Consider the following 17,450-nt stretch of genomic DNA (forward strand, 5'->3'; position numbering starts at 1 on the left):
AACAAAAAGTAGCAGAAAAACTGACCAGCTATTTGTAGCCTATGCAACAGGAAGGGAAGGAAAAGCAATTTCCAAACAGACAATCTCCAAATGGATAGGAAATTGCATACGATTCTGTTACTCCTTCCATGGAAAACCAATTCCACAGAACATAAGGCCTCATTCTACAAGGGCAACAGCCACTACCACAGCCTTTCTACGAGGTGTGGCAACCAAGGACATTATTGAGGCGGCTACTTGGACCTCCGTGCATACATTTGCCAAGCATTATAACTTACCCTTGTACTCCAGATCCCGAGCAGGGTTTGCCACTGCTGTGCTGCAAGGGATCCTAACCACACCATAATCAAAGTTTTTCCTCCTCCCTTAGTTGGCTATGGTATTCTACCCAGTTGTTATGACTGCAGATGCATCCATGAAGGACATAGTACAGTTTTGTACCTACCATAAATGTAGATGTCTGAACTGGATAGCATCTGCAGTCAGGATTACCCTCCTCCTTCCCTCTGTGGTACTCCTAGGGTATTTACCCTCTTAATAGCTAGCTAGTGGGGGGAGTCTCTTATGGTGTATTTGTTTGTATATATGTACATACATGCTTATTTTCTGAGTTTGCCTTCTATCCATTTTGGAAACATTGGCATTTATCCAAAAATTAGCCTTCCAGGAAGGGCAACTGGCATCTGGGGCAAGAAACACTGAAGAAAATGGCGTCGGCTGATGCCTTTATACCCGGAGACCAGCAGAGATGACGTCGGGTGAAGTGCGACATCAGCCGAAGCCGGACCCGGACTTTGGAATCCGGCCGACTGCAGGGCTGCCTGACGACAGGACAACCCAGTTGTTATGACTGCAGATGCTATCCAGTTCGGACATCTACATTTATGGTAGGTACAAAACTGTACTTTTCCAAGGCTTCTCCCAGAGGCAGGCCAGGTTTAGCTTCTGTTGGTGTCTCTCCTAGTGCAGCAGGGTCTGTGCCCAAGAAGCACATGCTTAAAATGGCAGAAGATTTGATTACTCTGATTAGAGGTTCTTTGCCCCCTCCTGATAAGAGGCCTAGGGTGGAGCCAGAGTTGGGGAGTTTTGAGCAGGCTTCGGATGTTTCTGAGTCTTCGGCTGAAGACTTGCAGGAGTACTCTCCTTATTCTGATTCTGATGCAGATGATTCGACTCCTTCTGCTTCTCCTCCAGAGGATTTTTCTTTTTCAGAGACTCTTCATTCCATGAGGGAACATTTTAAGTGGGAAGGTCAGGACTTCTCTGATTCCAGGAAAAGGCTTAGGGAATTTTTGCTTTTGCCCCAGCATAGGCCCTTGGCTATACCTCCTGTTCTGGATGTTGTGGAAGATGTGTTTGCAGAGGCTTCACTTAATCCTGATTCTCTGCCTCCTGCTCCTGTTAAACCGGATAGGTATTACAGGGTGCCTGAGGCTCATAAATATCTTTATAAGAGTCCTAGGGCGGACCCAAAAACTGTTAGTCAGGGACCTAAGGGTGTCAAGGCCTCTGTTGTAAAAAATCCGGTTCCTCCAGATAAAGAGGCCAGGGCTTTGGATAGATGGGGAAATAAAGTCTATACTTCTTCTACCCTAGCTATGAGGGCTTTGAATTGCCAGTTTCATATGTTGAAATATCAAAACTATCTTCTTTCTCAATTGAAGTCTAAGGTGGATGCTCTGGCGGAAGGCATTGAGTGTAAAGAGTTACAAGATTTGGTGCATGTTTCAGAGCAGGTGGGTAAACATTCTTTACAATGTGGTTTTGATGCTGTACAGGCCTCGTCTAGGGTGGCTGCCACTGGTTCAGTTCTTCGCAGGCAAGCATGGCTGAGGGATCAGAATTTATCTGACCATGTTAAGACAAGGATTTTGGATGCTCCTTTACAGTCTGATGTGTTGTTTGGCTCACCTGTGGAGTCAGTCTTGAAGAAAATGGAAGACAAGGCTAAGTCCATGCAGGCTGTTAAAGATTTTTTGCAAGTACAGCCTCCAAAGTTTAGTAGGAATTGGCCTGCTAAGGGGTGGACGTATCCTTCTTATGATTCTCAGTCTAGGGGTAGATCTAGACGTGGTAGGGGCAGAGCTCAGAGTTCTTTCAGACCTAGAACAGGGAGTTCACCTGCACAATCTTCGGGTGAGGGCAGGGGCCAGTCCTTTCGTAAACAGGCCCAATGACCTACCTTTTCAGCTGCCAGATCCTTCTTGCCTGGCAGCTCCTTTGGGAGGAAGGTTGGCACTCTTCAAGGAAAATTGGAATTTGATTACCCAAGACAGATGGGTATTGGATATCATACACCGAGGTTACAAGTTTTATTTCCATACCTTGCCTCCTTTCAAAGGCATGCCGGACGTTCCTCCTCAGCAAAGACTAGAGGCTCACAAACAAATTTCTCTGCTACTTCAAATAAGGGCCATACAACCGGTCCCTCTGCCAGAAGTGGGCCTAGGATTTTATTCTCGCCTGTTCCTAGTACCAAAGAAAGGGAACACGTGGAGACTAATCTTGGATTTATCTATCCTCAACACTTATCTGGACATTCCCAAGTTCAAAATGTTGACGTTACAACAGCTTTTACCTCTGCTGGGCAAAGATCACTGGATGGTGACTCTGGATCTCAAGGAGGCTTACCTTCATGTTCCTATCAGGCTCAGTTGCAGAAAGTATCTGCGTTTTCGGGCTGGGACTTCTCATTATCAGTTCTCTGCATTGCCCTTTGGCTTATCTACTGCACCCAGAGTGTTCACGAAGGTTCTGGCTCCAGTGATAGCTTTCTTCAGGCTAAGAGGAATACAGATCTATCCTTATTTGGACGATTGCCTGATTCTGGCCCAAGGAAAGGACGAACTTCTTCATCATTTACAGTATGTGATAGCAGTGCTAAGATGCCTGGGGTATTCTGTGAAAGAAATAAAGTCCAGTCTAGTACCCTCTCAGGACATGTGCTTTCTGGGTGTGAGACTGAATACAGCATCCCAGATGGCCTTTTTGACCCCGGACAAACAAAAGAATCTTTCTCTTTACTTCCATCAATTGTCTCATCAGTCCAGGCTGACTGCAAGGACAGTCCTTCAAGCCTTGGGGTTCATGGCATCTTGTATTCTGGTGCTTCCCAATGCCAAACTGCATATGAGGAAGCTACAATGGTATCTCAAAAATGTATGGACACAGCACTGCCAAGATATGGACACTGTCATTCAGATAATACCTTGCATTCAAAAGGAATTTTTGTGGTGGGCTCAGGAATGTCACCTAAACAAGGGACTCTCTGTGACCTGGCCAGAGGCGAGTCAGATTCTAACGACAGATGCCTCAGACAAAGCTTGGGAGCTCATCTAAATGGAAAGTGGGTACAAGACACGTGGCCTGCCAGACTTCAACATCTACATATCAACTTGAAGGAGATGTTAGCAGTCCAATTTGCATTAATAGCTTTCAAGGATTTACTTCTTCCAGGGCAGGTGTTGGTTCTAACAGACAACACAACTGTCATGTGGTACATCAACAAGCAAGGGGAACGATTCTTATCCTCTATGCAGACAAGCAATGATTTTGTGGGAGACTGCTCTCAGTTTACAGCTAAATCTTCAGGCAAGGTTTCTGCCGGAGCACAGAACTCCTTAGCAGATGTGTTGAGCAGACAAATTATGGATCCCCACGAGTGGAAATTGGATCCTCATGTGTTTCAGAAATTGACAGTGTTATGGGGAACTCCAGACATAGATCTGTTCGCTTCTCCACTAAACTACCAGCTGCCAAAGTTTTGCACAAAAAGGTTTCATCCCACAGCTTGGAAAGTGGATGCTCTCTCATTCAATTGGAGCAATCTTCATGTGTATGCCTTTCCACCTCTGCCTCTCCTTCCAAAGGTACTCCTGAAGGTCAGACAGGACAAGCCAAAGATGATTTTAATAGCTCCAGATTGGCCTCGACAGCACTGGTACCCATTACTGAGAAGTCTGGTACGGGAGCCTCCATGGCCTTTGCCTTCGATTCCACACCTGCTGTCTCAGGGGAACAGTCATTTACTCAATGTCAAACTTCACTCTCTACATCTAACAGCCTGGCATATTCTGTTTTAAACCCTGGAGGGTCTCAGCTTCCACAGCAAGTTTTGAATGTTATTTTGGAGGCCAGAAGGCCTAGTACAAGGAAAGTGTACGCAGATAAATGGAGGAGATTTTTATTTTGGAGTACAGCAAAGGAATTTGATGTTTCTAAGCCTAATTTAAGTGTGGCTCTTCAATATCTTACTGAGTTACTGGACAAAGGGTTGTCCTTCTCCTCTATTAAGGTTCATGCTGCAGCAATTTCTGCTCACTATGACTGTGACCCACCATTGTTTTCTCATTCTTTGTTTAAGCAATTCCTTAGAGGGGCAAAGAATATAAGACCCCATAGAGCTCCTACTCCTGCTTGGGATCTCAATTTTGTGTTGGAGAAACTCACTCTACAACCTTTGAGCCTGCAGCTACTGCCGAGTTGAAATATTTATCATGGAAGACTGCTTTTTTGTTGGCCATTACCTCTGCGAGAAGGGTTTCTGAATTACAGGCCCTTATGGCAGTTGAGCCTTTCTTAATTTTCCATAAGGATAGGGTATCTTTACGTACTAATCCTTCCTTTATGCCTAAAGTGGTTTCTAGTGTGGCTTTAAACCAAACTATTCATTTGCCTACTTTTATGCAAACCCCAAAATAAAGGGGAAAAGATTTTGCACACTTTGGATATACACAGGCAGTTGCGATATTATTTGAGCAGAACTAAAGGGTTCAGGCAGTCTCAGCAGTTATTTGTTTCATTTGCTTTGGGTTCTCAGGGCAAGCCTGTTTCAAAACAAACTATTTCTAAGTGGATTGGGTTTTGTATTGCTTTCTGTTATTCCCATCATGGTAAGGAGATTCCAGCTGGGATTAGGCCTCATTCCACTAGGGCTACTGCCACTTCTACAGCTTTTTGAGGGGTGGCAACTAAAGATATTTTGGAGGCAGCTACTTGGAGTTCAGTGCATACTTTCTCTAAGCATTACCACCTTCCACTTTACTCTAAATCTAGGGCTGGTTTTGCCACTGCAATTTTACAGGGCATTTTGGCAGCTCCTAATGCTTTATAGTTTTGCCATCCTCCCTTACCTCTGCTTTGGGATTCTACCCATATGTAAGGACTGCAGCAATGTGAGATGAAGAACATAGTACAGTTTTGTACCTACCATAAATGTAGATGTTCGAAGATCCACATTGCTGCAGTCCAATTTACCCTCCTTCCTTCCCCTCTGTAGTTAGAGGCGGTTGTGTGGTTTGGGTTGTGAATATTGTAAATATTGTAAATAGGATTAGTGCAGGGGTGGTTGGTTGGTTTTTTGCTGTCTTTTGGTTTTGGCCTTTCTTTTTAGGGCCTTCTGACATCTGGGGCAAGAAAAGACTGAGGATATGACGTCGGTCATGCGCTTTTGTACCCTGACGTTCTGATGTCAGTTTTAAGCGCCTTGACCGACGTCAGCCTTATACTTTGGTATTCGGGCCGACCGAGGACAGCGGACTACCCGTATGTAAGGACTGCAGCAATGTGGATCTTCGAACATCTACATTTATGGTAGGTACAAAACTGTACTTTATGTTAGAAACCTGGGATGCAACTCCCAGACTTGTTCTGAGTTGATTCTAAATGACAAAAAATACACTGAACCCACAAACATCGCCAATATCCCTTCAGACAGGTTCAGTGCAAACTTCTCCACCCCCCCCCCCAAAAGAGCAAGTATCTATCCCAGCAGAGGGCTGCCTCCCAAACATCTCTGATGCTCAGATGAAGGCTGCCCTCTCCAAAGCAAAAAACACTGCTTCCATGGGACCAGATGGCGTCCCAGATTGCGTCCTACATGAACTCCAAGAGGAACTAATCCCTCAAATAAAACAGCTATACAATCTCAGCCTCACTACAGGATATGTGCCCACAGAATGGCGTACAGCAACAGTGGTCCCACTCCACAAAGGTGGAGCCTCTACGGACCCTGGAAACTAACGCCCCATAAGCCTGACTAGCTTAGTCTGCAAGGCTATGGAGAGGATCATCATGGAGCTCATAAACAAAGACATCGGGGACCTACAGACACTAGATCCTACCCAGTTCGGCTTTGTCAAGGGCAGATCCTGCCTTTTGAACCTGGTTGACTTCTTCAAAACAGTCACCAAAGCCATAGATGAAGGAAAGGTAGTCCACACAGCCTATCTGGACCTTGCAAAGGCATTTGACACAATACCCCACTCGGGCATCATAGATGAGCTATCCAGCTTAAATATAAACCCCTATGTCACAAGATAGGTCACAAACTGGCTCAAAGACAGAACCCACAGAGTGAGAGTTGCTGGAGCCATGTCAGACTCGAAACCAGTCACAAGTGGCGTCCCACAGGGTTCTGTTGTGGGACCACTCTTGTTCGGTATATACTTTTCCGAGGTACAGGCAAACATGGGAGGACTATGGCTCACCAAGTTCGCAGACGACTGCAAACTGGGCGCCAGAATCAACTCTCCATCTGACACAAACATCCTTCAAAAAGGTCTCACAGAGACAGATAACTGGTGCCAGCGCCATGGTTTAAAGCTAAATGCCAAAAAATGTATAGTCATACCCTTTGGCAAAAACAATGTGCCCAGAAATTACCACATAGGTGGAAACCCATTAAGTATAGAGAAAGTTATTAGGGACCTGGGGACCCAAGTTGGTAGCAATCTCTCCTTTGAAAACCACATTGCCAAAGTGGTTAGAAAGACCTTCTACATAGCCCACCTCATCACGAAGGGTTTCACATCTAGATCAAGAGAGGTAATCGTGCCCCTTTATTCATCCCTCATCAGGCCCATCATAGAATACAATGCCCCTTTTGGGATGTACCTTACCCGACACCTGCAGCAATTAGAAAGACCCCAAAAGTGTCTCACCAAGAGGATCAAGGGTCTCAAACAGATGCCATATGCTGCTCGGTTAAAAAAACTCCAGCTGTACTCAGTTGCATACCGCCTACTTCGAGGCGATCTATGCCTGACATACAAGGCTATGTCAAATCCAGAATTAATGGACATGCTCCACCTCAGTAAATCTAAATCCCTTAAAGCCACACGCTCGAGGGACTTGAACCTCAGCACAGAAATAAATAGAACTTGCTGGAGGGACAGGTTCATAACCCAGAGGCTCCCTTCGCTCTGGAATAGAATTCCAGTTCATGTGAGGCAGAGCACCTCACTGAATCTCTTCAAGAAGAATCTCGATAGGTGGATGGGGGATCGTAGGTTTGTCCCAGGGATTACTCCCGTGTCACTATTAGACGGAGGCACAGTAAACTAAACCTTAAAAAGGGCACAGTATACTCAAATCAAGGGGTGGCGTAAGCCATACAGAATCGGGCTAGGCTTATAATTGCCTCAGGGCAGATAGCCTAGTATGAACCTATGAACCAAGGAGAGATGCAGGCCCATAAATATATAAAAAATGCTTGCTGTCATCAAGGCATTCAGCTCTCTTAATCATTTTTGGTCCTTCAGACCTCTTCAAGTTGTTACAGACAATACCACAGTCATGTGGTATATTGACAAGCAAGGAGGAACCAGATCATACTCCCTTTGCAGACTTGCCATGTTAGCTTGGGATATAGCTTCACAGCACAGTTTCAGTTTTCAGGCATCCTTCATTCTGTCTGAGTAAAATTGTGTGGAGTATAAGCTGAGCAGGACACAGGTAGACCATCACAGATTTCAACTAGATCAGGGAGGTCTTCCAAAATCTGATCCATCTGTGGAAGTTCCTGAGATCGAGCTATTTTGCCACCTCTTTGAACAATCAGTTGTCAAGATTCTGCTTCAGGACTCCCTGAAAGAAGGCCTGTAAAACAGATGCCATTTCCTTGCCTTGAGCAGCAATGTTCCTGTATGCTTTTCCACCCCATCCATTGTTATCCAGGGTACTTATGAATATTCAGATGGAATCCCCAAGATAACTGGGTCAGAAGGGAGTCAGCACAGTGATCAGTGGTTCTCCCTTCTTGTGGAAATGACCAGGGGCAATTACCACATCTGTCTCACAGAATAGATCTACTCAGACAAGATCAAGAGTGTTTGCTCCACCTGGACTTTGGACTCCAATCAAATTCAACTGCCTGAATGATAGCATCTTAATTCCTTTTAGGCACGTGTTTATTGAAGAATGCAAGAGGTATTAATGGAGACAAGAAAGCCTGCTGCTAGAAAATTATATATTAGCAAATGGAAAAGATTTTCTAGTTGATGCCAACAACATAGTCAGCACCCGTTCAGGGATAGGTGTTCTCTGGTTTTACAATATTTGTGAGAGTTACTGTTATTTGGCCTTTCTTATTCCTCCATCAAGGTTCATTTATCAGCCATTTCGGCAAGTCTCCCCAGTCAGTCACATGTCAAAATGATTTTGAAAGGGGGTTTGCATAAGAGGCCTCCAAGAGAACATGTGGCTCCCCTTGGAATTTCAATTTTGTGTTAAAGAAGCTAACACTTGCTCCATTTGAACCAGCTAATCTGGCTGACTTGAGGTTCTTAACATGGAAAACATTTTCAGTGATTACGGTGACCAATGCAAGCAGTGCATCAGTGGCAAGCTCTTATGGTGAGTCAACTCATTTTCTACAGAGCCAAGGTTTCTTTGAGAAGTAGTACTTCTTTTATGCCTAAGTGGTATCCGAATTTACTTTAAGCCAAACTGTCCATCTACCTGTTTTTTTTCCCTGAACCTGAAAAATACAGCGAAGGGATACCCCATACCTTAGATGTCCACAGACAACTCTAGTACTATTTCAACAGAATGAAATCTTTCAGATCTTCAGATCAGTTCATTTCTTGTGACAGCAAGAAGCAGGGACAGCCGGCATCAAAGCAGACTGTTTCCAAATGTTTTTCTCAGGCTATTACCTTTTGTTATACTTATCTCAGCAAAACTATTTTTGGCAGAGTCAAGGCCCACTCTGCCAGGGCCTTGGCTTCATCTGTAGCTTTTTGTAAAGGGTTAGATTCTAGAAGTAGCAACTTGGTCCTCTATACATGCATTTACACGGCATCGCAAATGTGATTACTTCTGTAGGTCTGTGTCAGGCTTTGCTAGGACCATGCTCCAAGGGATCCTGAACCCTTCCCCTTTCCACCTCCCAAATGTAATAAGCTAGAGTAGCCTATCCATAAAGTTAAGGCTGTTGCAGCAGTGATTAGTATAATGAACACAGTACAGTTGTGTAAGTAAATTTATTGTAACAGAAGCTGTTCAAGTGATCACTGCTGCAGTAGCACTAACTCCCTCCATCCCTCCTTGTGTTTTGCTGTGTTTATGCCAAGTTGTGAATACTTTTTGTTATTCCTAGCATTGTCCTTTCAGGACTCAACCTCCCTGTCTCTGTTGGCCCAAACCTGTCTCTTTAGTCAGCCCAGATTGCGCTTTCTGATGGTTTGGACAGGTGGAATGTGCCCCAAAGTTTTGGAATCTGGCCAACTGTTATATGCTTGGCAGGATGTAACTCAAGTAGGTAAGACTGTTACAGCAGTAATCATTCGAACATCTACTGTTATGGTACATTTACTTACACAACTGTACTTTTTCCGGATGTACACAGACCACTAAGATTCTACCTCCACAGAACAAATTTTCTGGACAGATCAGACCAACATTTGGTGGCCTTTGCTGAAGGTAAACAAAACCAGTTGGCAAGCAAACCATCTCCCAATGGATTACAAACTGCATCTCTTTTTATTACTCCTAGCATGGCAAGCAGCTCCCTGGCAGAATCAGAGCTCATTCCATGAGAGTAAAAGCTAACACCACAGCATTTATGAAAGGTGCTCCCACTCAGATCATATTAGAGGTAGCCACCTAATCTTCTATTCATGCCTTCACCAAACGCTATCATGTGTGAGCACCTAGAGACCTCCTGCTCGATCTGCATGGGTTTCAGTCCCTGCGCCGTGATTGACAGGAGGAACAGGTTGATTCTGAAGGGCCTCCTCCACCCCAGCTTCTGGGACTCAAATTCCTACCAAGACGTCTGCGGACAGGGAAAAGTCCCAGGCTAAGAAATGGGACAGGCACGGGAAGCAGTCTCCTGACCGCTCTTCTGTGGTCAAGCCCCCGACCAAGTCTTGTCTAGATCTGACCTGGGACTCGCCTCGACTCTGATCTCCACGCATTTCTCCGGAGCTAGAGATTCCCCGAGCCTAGTCCTCTCTCTCTGCCTCCCCTTAGCACCACTTTAAGCACGGGTCGGTGGCTTCTTCCATCTGGTACTCCCGTAGCCTTTCTGAAGCTGAGATGGACAGGATGATGCGGATGTTTATTTATACCCAGATTCAGATGGGACTGTTGTCTGCTCCGGGGCTGGGAGCATGTAGTCCATTTTCCTTCCACTGCTCCTTCTCTGATCCAACCTCAGGTTTTGGAGTCATCGAGTCCAAGGTTTCCCAGTGTCAAGGGGTTGGCGCCGGTGGTTCCAGGTACCTTGTTGTTGACCATTGCCCTGAGTGATTTGGCTTCAACCCTTTCTGAGCCGACCGATTCTCGGTGCCATATCCTCGGCATCGGATCTGAGCTGATGGCATCAACTTCGAGGTTTTCGGAGTGGGCCCTTCCACTCGGAGTCTCGGCACCTGGAGATTTGGCTTCGGCTATTTAGGGTACCAGAAGAGAAAAAGGGACAAGGTTTCTACTCGAGATTTTTCCTGGTTTCCAGAAAAGACAATTCATGGCATCCTATCCTGGACCTGCCTACTCTAAACACCTTTTTGGTGATTCCAAAATTCAAGATGCTGATTCTTCACCAGTTGCTTCCTATGCTAAGCAAAGATTGCACCCAGGGTATTCACAAAGTGCCTAGCTCCAGTCATTGCATTTTGCAAGCAAAGAAATATTCAAATATACCAATACATGGACGATTGTCTAATTCAGGCAGAAAACCAGGAAATACTTTTGAATAATCTGGCTTTTGTACAGAGGGTACTAACTTGTCTGGGGTACACCATAAACGAAAATAAATCACACCTGGTACCCTGTCAACAAATTATATTCCTGGGAGCAAGCTTGAATACAACTTCCCAGATGGCTTTCCTCATGCCAGAGAAACAAATTCACTTGACAACCTACTTCAAACAAGTGGTCACAAAAACCCTGCTATCTGCAAGGCAAATACTACAAGCCTTTGGGTTCATGGCCTCCTGCATTCTTCTAATTCCATATGCAAGACTGCATATGAGGAAACTACAGTGGTATCTAAAAAGCGTATGGTGTCAACATTCTCATGATCTAGAAGCAGTGATTCCTATCATTCCTTGTATATGCCTAGAGTTCCTTTTGTGGGCAGAGGCCTGCCACCAAAACAAGGGACTACCATTCACACTACCCCCTGCTGCCCAAACCCTAACAACAGATGCATCAGACTATGCATGGGGGGCTCACCTGACAGGGAAGTGCATTCAGGGCAAATCGAACCCAATTCAAATGCACCTTCACATCAATCATAAAGAAATGTTAGCTCTACAGAATGCTCTGACAGCCTTCAAGGACCACATTCTTCCAGGATAATAAATGGTAAAGACTGACAACACCACTATGTAGTACATAAACAAGCAGGGGGGTACACATTCTTACCCCCTCTGCAGACTAGCCGTGGCATTGTGGAACACAGCCTTGAGCTACCAAGTACATCTACAAGCTCAATTCCTGCCAGGAAAACTAAATACACTGGCAGATGGACTAAGCAGAGCCCTCATGGAACCACACGAGTGGAAACTGGAACCAAGGATTTTCAACATGTTGACAAGCAAATGGGGGAGCCCAGATATAGACCTGTTTGCCTCCCCCCAGAACAATCAATTGGAAAAATTTTGTGCAAGGACTTCCCACAGACAAGCTTGGAAAGTGGATGCTCTGTCTTGGAAAGTGGATGCTATGTCCTTCAGCTGGAAAAACTTATCGGTTCATGCCTTTCCTCCTCTGCCTCTGTTCTCCAGAGTACTACTAAAGATCAAACAAGACAAACCAAAGATGATTTTGATTGCACCAGCCTGGCCACGCCAACACTGGTACCACCTACTGTGCAGTGTGTCAGTGTTGGCCCCATGGCTCCTGCCTCAGACTCCCTATCCTGCTGTCTCAGCAGGAGAACCAGATTCTGCACCCTCAGCTTCAAACACTGAACCTAGCAGCCTGGCTAATTACCTAAGCTCTCCTTTACCATCCCTCAGTAAACCAGTGATGGATGTCATTTTAGAGGCAAGGAGGCCTAGTACTAGAAAATCTTATGCTGAAAAATGGAAAAGATTCTGTGCCTGGAACCAGTCTCAAGGGATGAGCACAGCAGTGCCCAATGTACCTCAGATTTTACAATACTTAACTGAGAGGCTTCACAAGGGCCTGTCTTTTTCCTCAATAAAAATTCACGCCTCAGCCATTTCAGCTCATTATAACACAGAACCTCCCCTCTTCTCTTTCCCACTGCTCAAGCAGTTCCTCAGATGGGCCAAAATTTAAGACCACCCAGGAGAGCTCCAACTCCAGCCTGGGACCTTAACTTTGTATTGGAGAAACTCACCCTTCCTCCTTTCGAGCCAGCTGCTACTGCAGATTTAAAATTCCTTTCTTGGAAAACAGCTTCCCTTTTAGCCATCACTTCAGCAAGAAGAGTATCTGAATTACAGGCCCTTATGGCAGTGGAGCCTTTCATCATCTTTCATGTGGACAGGGTATCCCTCAGGACCAATCCCTCTTTCATGCCAAAGGTGGTATCCAGTGTAGCCTTTAATCAGTCCATTCATTTGCCTACCTTCTTTCCTAATCTACAGAACAAAGGGGAACGGTTACTGCACTCCTTAGATGTGCACAGACAACTTAGATTCTACTTGAACAGGGCTAAACCTCAAAGGAAATCTGAACAACTGCTGGTGGCATTTGCTGCAGGGACAGAGGTGAAGGCTATTTCAAAGTGAACCATCTCCAAATGGATAGGCCATTGCATTAATTTCTGCTATAAGCACCATGGAAAACCTATCCCACAGGGGATCAAATCCCACTCAACCAGGGCTGCATCTACCTCAACAGCCTTTCTCAGAGGCATACCTACCAGGGACATCCTAGAAGCTGCTACCTAGAGTTCTTTACATACTTTTACCAAGCATTACCATTTGCCAGTTTTCTCTAAATCCAGAGCTGGCTTTGCCACTGCAGTTTTGCAGGGCCTTATAGTTGGTCCTAATGCTATCTAAATTCCTCCTGCCATCCTTAGCTTTGAGAATCTACCCAAATGTAATGACTGCAACAGTGAAACACAAAGTTACATAGTACAGTTGTGTACACTTACCATAAATGTAGATGTTCGAGTGTATTCATTGTTGCAGTCCTGATTACCCTCCCCCAACCCCCTGACTTCGTTTGGCTATACCTCTTCTCTCCTTTCCAATGCTTAAAAGCTTTTTGGTGTATTTGCTTTTTTGTTTGAGGTATAACCTTGTATATTTATAGATTTAATTGATTCCCATTAGGGAGGCACCTGACATCTGGGGCAAGAAAAACCTCTGTAATGACGTCGGCTGCATGTTTTATACCCCGACGATCTGACGTCATGGAAGAAGAGACAGCAACCGACGTAGGACCCAAGACTTTGTTAATCAGGCTGACTGAGGGCTACTGCAAGCAGATAACCCAAATGTAATGACTGCAACAGTGAATACACTCAAACATATACATTTATGGTTAAGTGTACACAACTGTACTTTTTGAGTAGTGAGTTATTGGGAGAAGGGTTAGGGTTGAATTTTTTTCTGGGATGCAAGGCTTCTTTAATTGCTGTCAAGATTTTTTTAGGGCTGTATTTACTGTATTTTAAACGCTGTTATTGTATACTTTTTATCTTTATTTATTTGCTTTTTAGTATGATTACAAAACATTTTGACGTTTTCACAATATTGTGGTGTTTCATATTTGTTTGCCATTCTTTCCATGCTCTTTCTGTATCCTGCATTAACATCTTACTTTTTTTGGATAGCCAAATTGCATTATTTGTTTGTGTCTTTCTTCTAGCAGGTGCAAGACTGTTTAGGATATTCAGGAAAGTTAAATTGAATTAATTTACAGCATCATATAAGGGCAGGATGTTTAGGAAGTTTCACTTACTTGATGATAGGTTAGTAATAAACATTTCTAGGTTAAACTTGGAAAAGGCTGCTTGTTTTTTTATAAACATGCTGTTTAAATGGATGTGTGAGATATCTAGTTGTACACATTGGGAGATGATCACGGAGACAGACATTATACCTGTGGTGGTGTGTTTGCTGGGGTCTGATACCAGGATTCAGTCTAATAGGGAATTCAATGGCTTGCTATAATGTGTGGGACTATTAATTAGTTGTGTGAAGCCAAATAAGTTTATGCTAGATGTGGTGGAGTTTATGTCCAACCAACTGACATTCACATCACCTAGTAGCATTTTTCTTGTGGAATTATGGATATCCATTGTGTAAAGGACAGCAAAACATATTTGCGTATAATTGTTTAATTTCAGAAAAGTAATAAGCTCTGCTGATCTGAATTTTGGTATTGTTTTTTTTTTGTAAAGGGGAATGTGGTTATTTCTTATGTTGCTAATATTTATTGTAGCAAAGTTAGATTACTGGAGTTGGGGGTTGACGATTGTAGGGTCAGAGCAGTGTGAAGAAGAGAATTTTATCAACGTTCTTTGTGATATGTGAGGCCAGGATCAGGGTGAATGTCTCCTTCTAGAAGGACTTTAGCATATTAGGAAATTATTGTTGCTTGTTTTTGGAGAGTATGTTTTCACTTCGTTTTGTTTTGGTTTGAGTTGAAATGGAGTTAGTCTATATTTGAAGTAAAGGTGAGGGTTGTCATTAAATAGGTTTGGTGCTATGCATGGACAGTATAGGAAAGAAGTATGAATAGGAGATTGAGACAAATTTAGCAGTTATTAGAGTCATGAAAGGATGAGCAGTGGCCCATTTGGAGGAGGAGAATAGAGGATAAGCTGAGGAGTAGCATAATTAAGTAAATGGGCCAGTGTGTTATTGTTGGTAGGTATTGGGAAGTAGGGATCAAGAAGGAAAAAGAAGTAGCAGGGCAGTCTGATATTTAGTGGTGGTGGAGTTTGAAAGTTGATAGAGGGTAGGTAGGAAATAAGTGTTTTCTGTTCAGGGAGAGGTTGTCCTGTTATCTTCTCTGGAATGTAAGGAATAGAGGGGTTTAATAGGCTAGAGAATGAGGATGTACTTAAAAATAGGAAGAGGCGGGCGAGGATTTATTTGAAAAAATGTAGAAGATACAGTGTAAAATAGCTAGTCAACACCCCTCCTCAACAGTACCTATGAATGAATATAGTGCAAAGCAGTATGGGAGTGAGAAAGGTAGTTTGGAATAGTGCTAAAAGATGTAATAGAAGTTGGGTACAAGTTAAAAAGAAGCAGGAGTGTTTATATGATTGTAGTAATGTTGCCTTGGGGAGGGTTAGGGGATAACTGTTACTAACAAATTGTGTATGTAGGAAGTATAGGTGACCATAGTGACCAGAGTAAAGCATCTTCAGTCATGGGGAAACTGTCTACACAACAGTACTTTTTCAGAATTGGGCTTAGTTTGAGAAATCAGAGGAGGAAATCCCAGAATTTAAGTTGCTAGGGGCTATCTTGCAAATTGATTTGCAGAGTAGGTATATCTGCTGTCCATAGTGCTGTATCTAATGCAGCTGTACTTTCTCTTGGTATTGAAGAGTTAGGCTCTAATGTTGTGGAACAAGAAATGTCGATAATCATTTTATGTCCTTCTATTTCACTCTTGCAGTATTCCTTACAGTAGTCCTTACAATAGGGTTCCCTGCCAAGGGAGTTCTGACATCTGGACAGTATACCAAAGCCTTTCATTTGCTTAAGGTATGCTATATGTCACACATATGCTCCCAGCGTACAGTGTAGGGCATAAGGATGACATCTGGATGTAACATTCTCAGAACTTCTTTGTTGCCAATCCACATGCCATCTTTTGATCTTCGGTCTGAACTTCCACTTTGTTGCTGGTTCACCAAACTGTTTTTAGATAAGTGTTCCATTGGGGTTTTTGCTCTCATCTTTTTTTCTTAAAGGTGTCCTTCATATTAGACCTCCCGGGAAGCCTGTCTCTCCTGTCTGGGATCTTCATTTTGTTTTGGAAAAATTGACCCAGGCTCCTTTTGAACCTGCAACTTCCGCTTCCTTACAGTATTGTTCTTGGAAGACTGTACTTCTGTTAGCCCTTAATTCTTCCAGATGTGTGTTTGTGCTTCAAGTCCTTATGGCTTGTCCTTTTTTAATGTTCCATAAGGTCAGGGTGTTACTTCGTATTAATCCTTCTTTTATGCCCAAAGAGGTGAATGAGTTGTTTTTTAGTCTATTCATTTGCCCATTTTTTCCCTTCTCCTCAATTTGCAAGTGAGAAGATGCTGCACACTTTGGATGTCCATAGACAGCTCTGATTTTATTTGGATAAGTCTGAGTTTTCATTAATCTGATCAGCTCTGTTTCCTTTCTTCCTAGATCTTTAGGATTGGCTGTTTCCAAGCAAACTTATTTCTTGGATTTCTAAAGCCATTTCTTTTTGCTATACCTTTCATGGCAGCAGCCTTTCTTTTTCTGTTAAGGCTAATTCTACTAGGGCTGTGGCTTCTTCTTTTGCTTTTTTCAAGGGTTTGGAAACTAACTGTATTCTTGAGGCAGCTACCTGGAATTTGTTTACCAAGCACTATCAGTTGGATTTGATATCCAGAGCTAGAGCTGGCTTTGCTAGGGCCATTCTTCATGTGTTCCTAAAGAGCTTTGCTGATCCTTTCTTTCTTCTTACTGAGCTTTTGCACTCTCCCTATTGTAAGGAATACTGCAGCACTGAAATGTAAGGGCATAGTACAGTTGTGTAAGAACTTTATCATAATAATAGATTCTTTCTCTTCACTGTTGCAGTATTCACTCCCTCCACACCCTGGTTCTTTTCTCTTCTGGATGTACTTCTTATGTCTCTACTCTTTGCACTAGCGTTCCTGCTGTGGCTGTCACCTCCTAGGATGGTACGTTCGGACATCACCTTTATGCCCTACGCTGTATGTGGGGAGCATATGTGTGACATACAGTGTACCATAAGCAACCTAATGCTTTGGTATACTGGCCAGATATCAGATGACCCCCCCCCCCCCGCCCATTGGCAGGATATCCCTTTTGTAAGGAATGCTGCAACAGTGAAGAGAATGACATCTACAGTTATGGTAAGTTTTTACAAAACTGTACTGTTTCTGTTTGGCATTACCAAGAGAGGAGTATCACTTAGGAGTTTATACCCTCCAGTGACTTTGACTGCTAGACATGTATTTTTATGTAGACGTGTATCTAATACAGTAGGATTGAGTTTTCACCAGTTGACAA

General features: G+C 43.7%; 1 protein-coding gene across 1 annotated transcript in view; it reads left to right on the forward strand.

Moving 5' to 3' along the window:
• Positions 1-17,450, forward strand: part of CUL4B (cullin 4B) — a 3,236,793-nt gene that overhangs the window by 2,306,714 nt on the left and 912,629 nt on the right. The window lies entirely within an intron of this gene.

Source organism: Protopterus annectens, chromosome 15.part0 (assembly GCF_019279795.1).
Source record: "Protopterus annectens isolate FY-2018-M chromosome 15.part0, PAN1.0, whole genome shotgun sequence".
Lineage (NCBI taxonomy): Eukaryota > Metazoa > Chordata > Ceratodontiformes > Protopteridae > Protopterus > Protopterus annectens.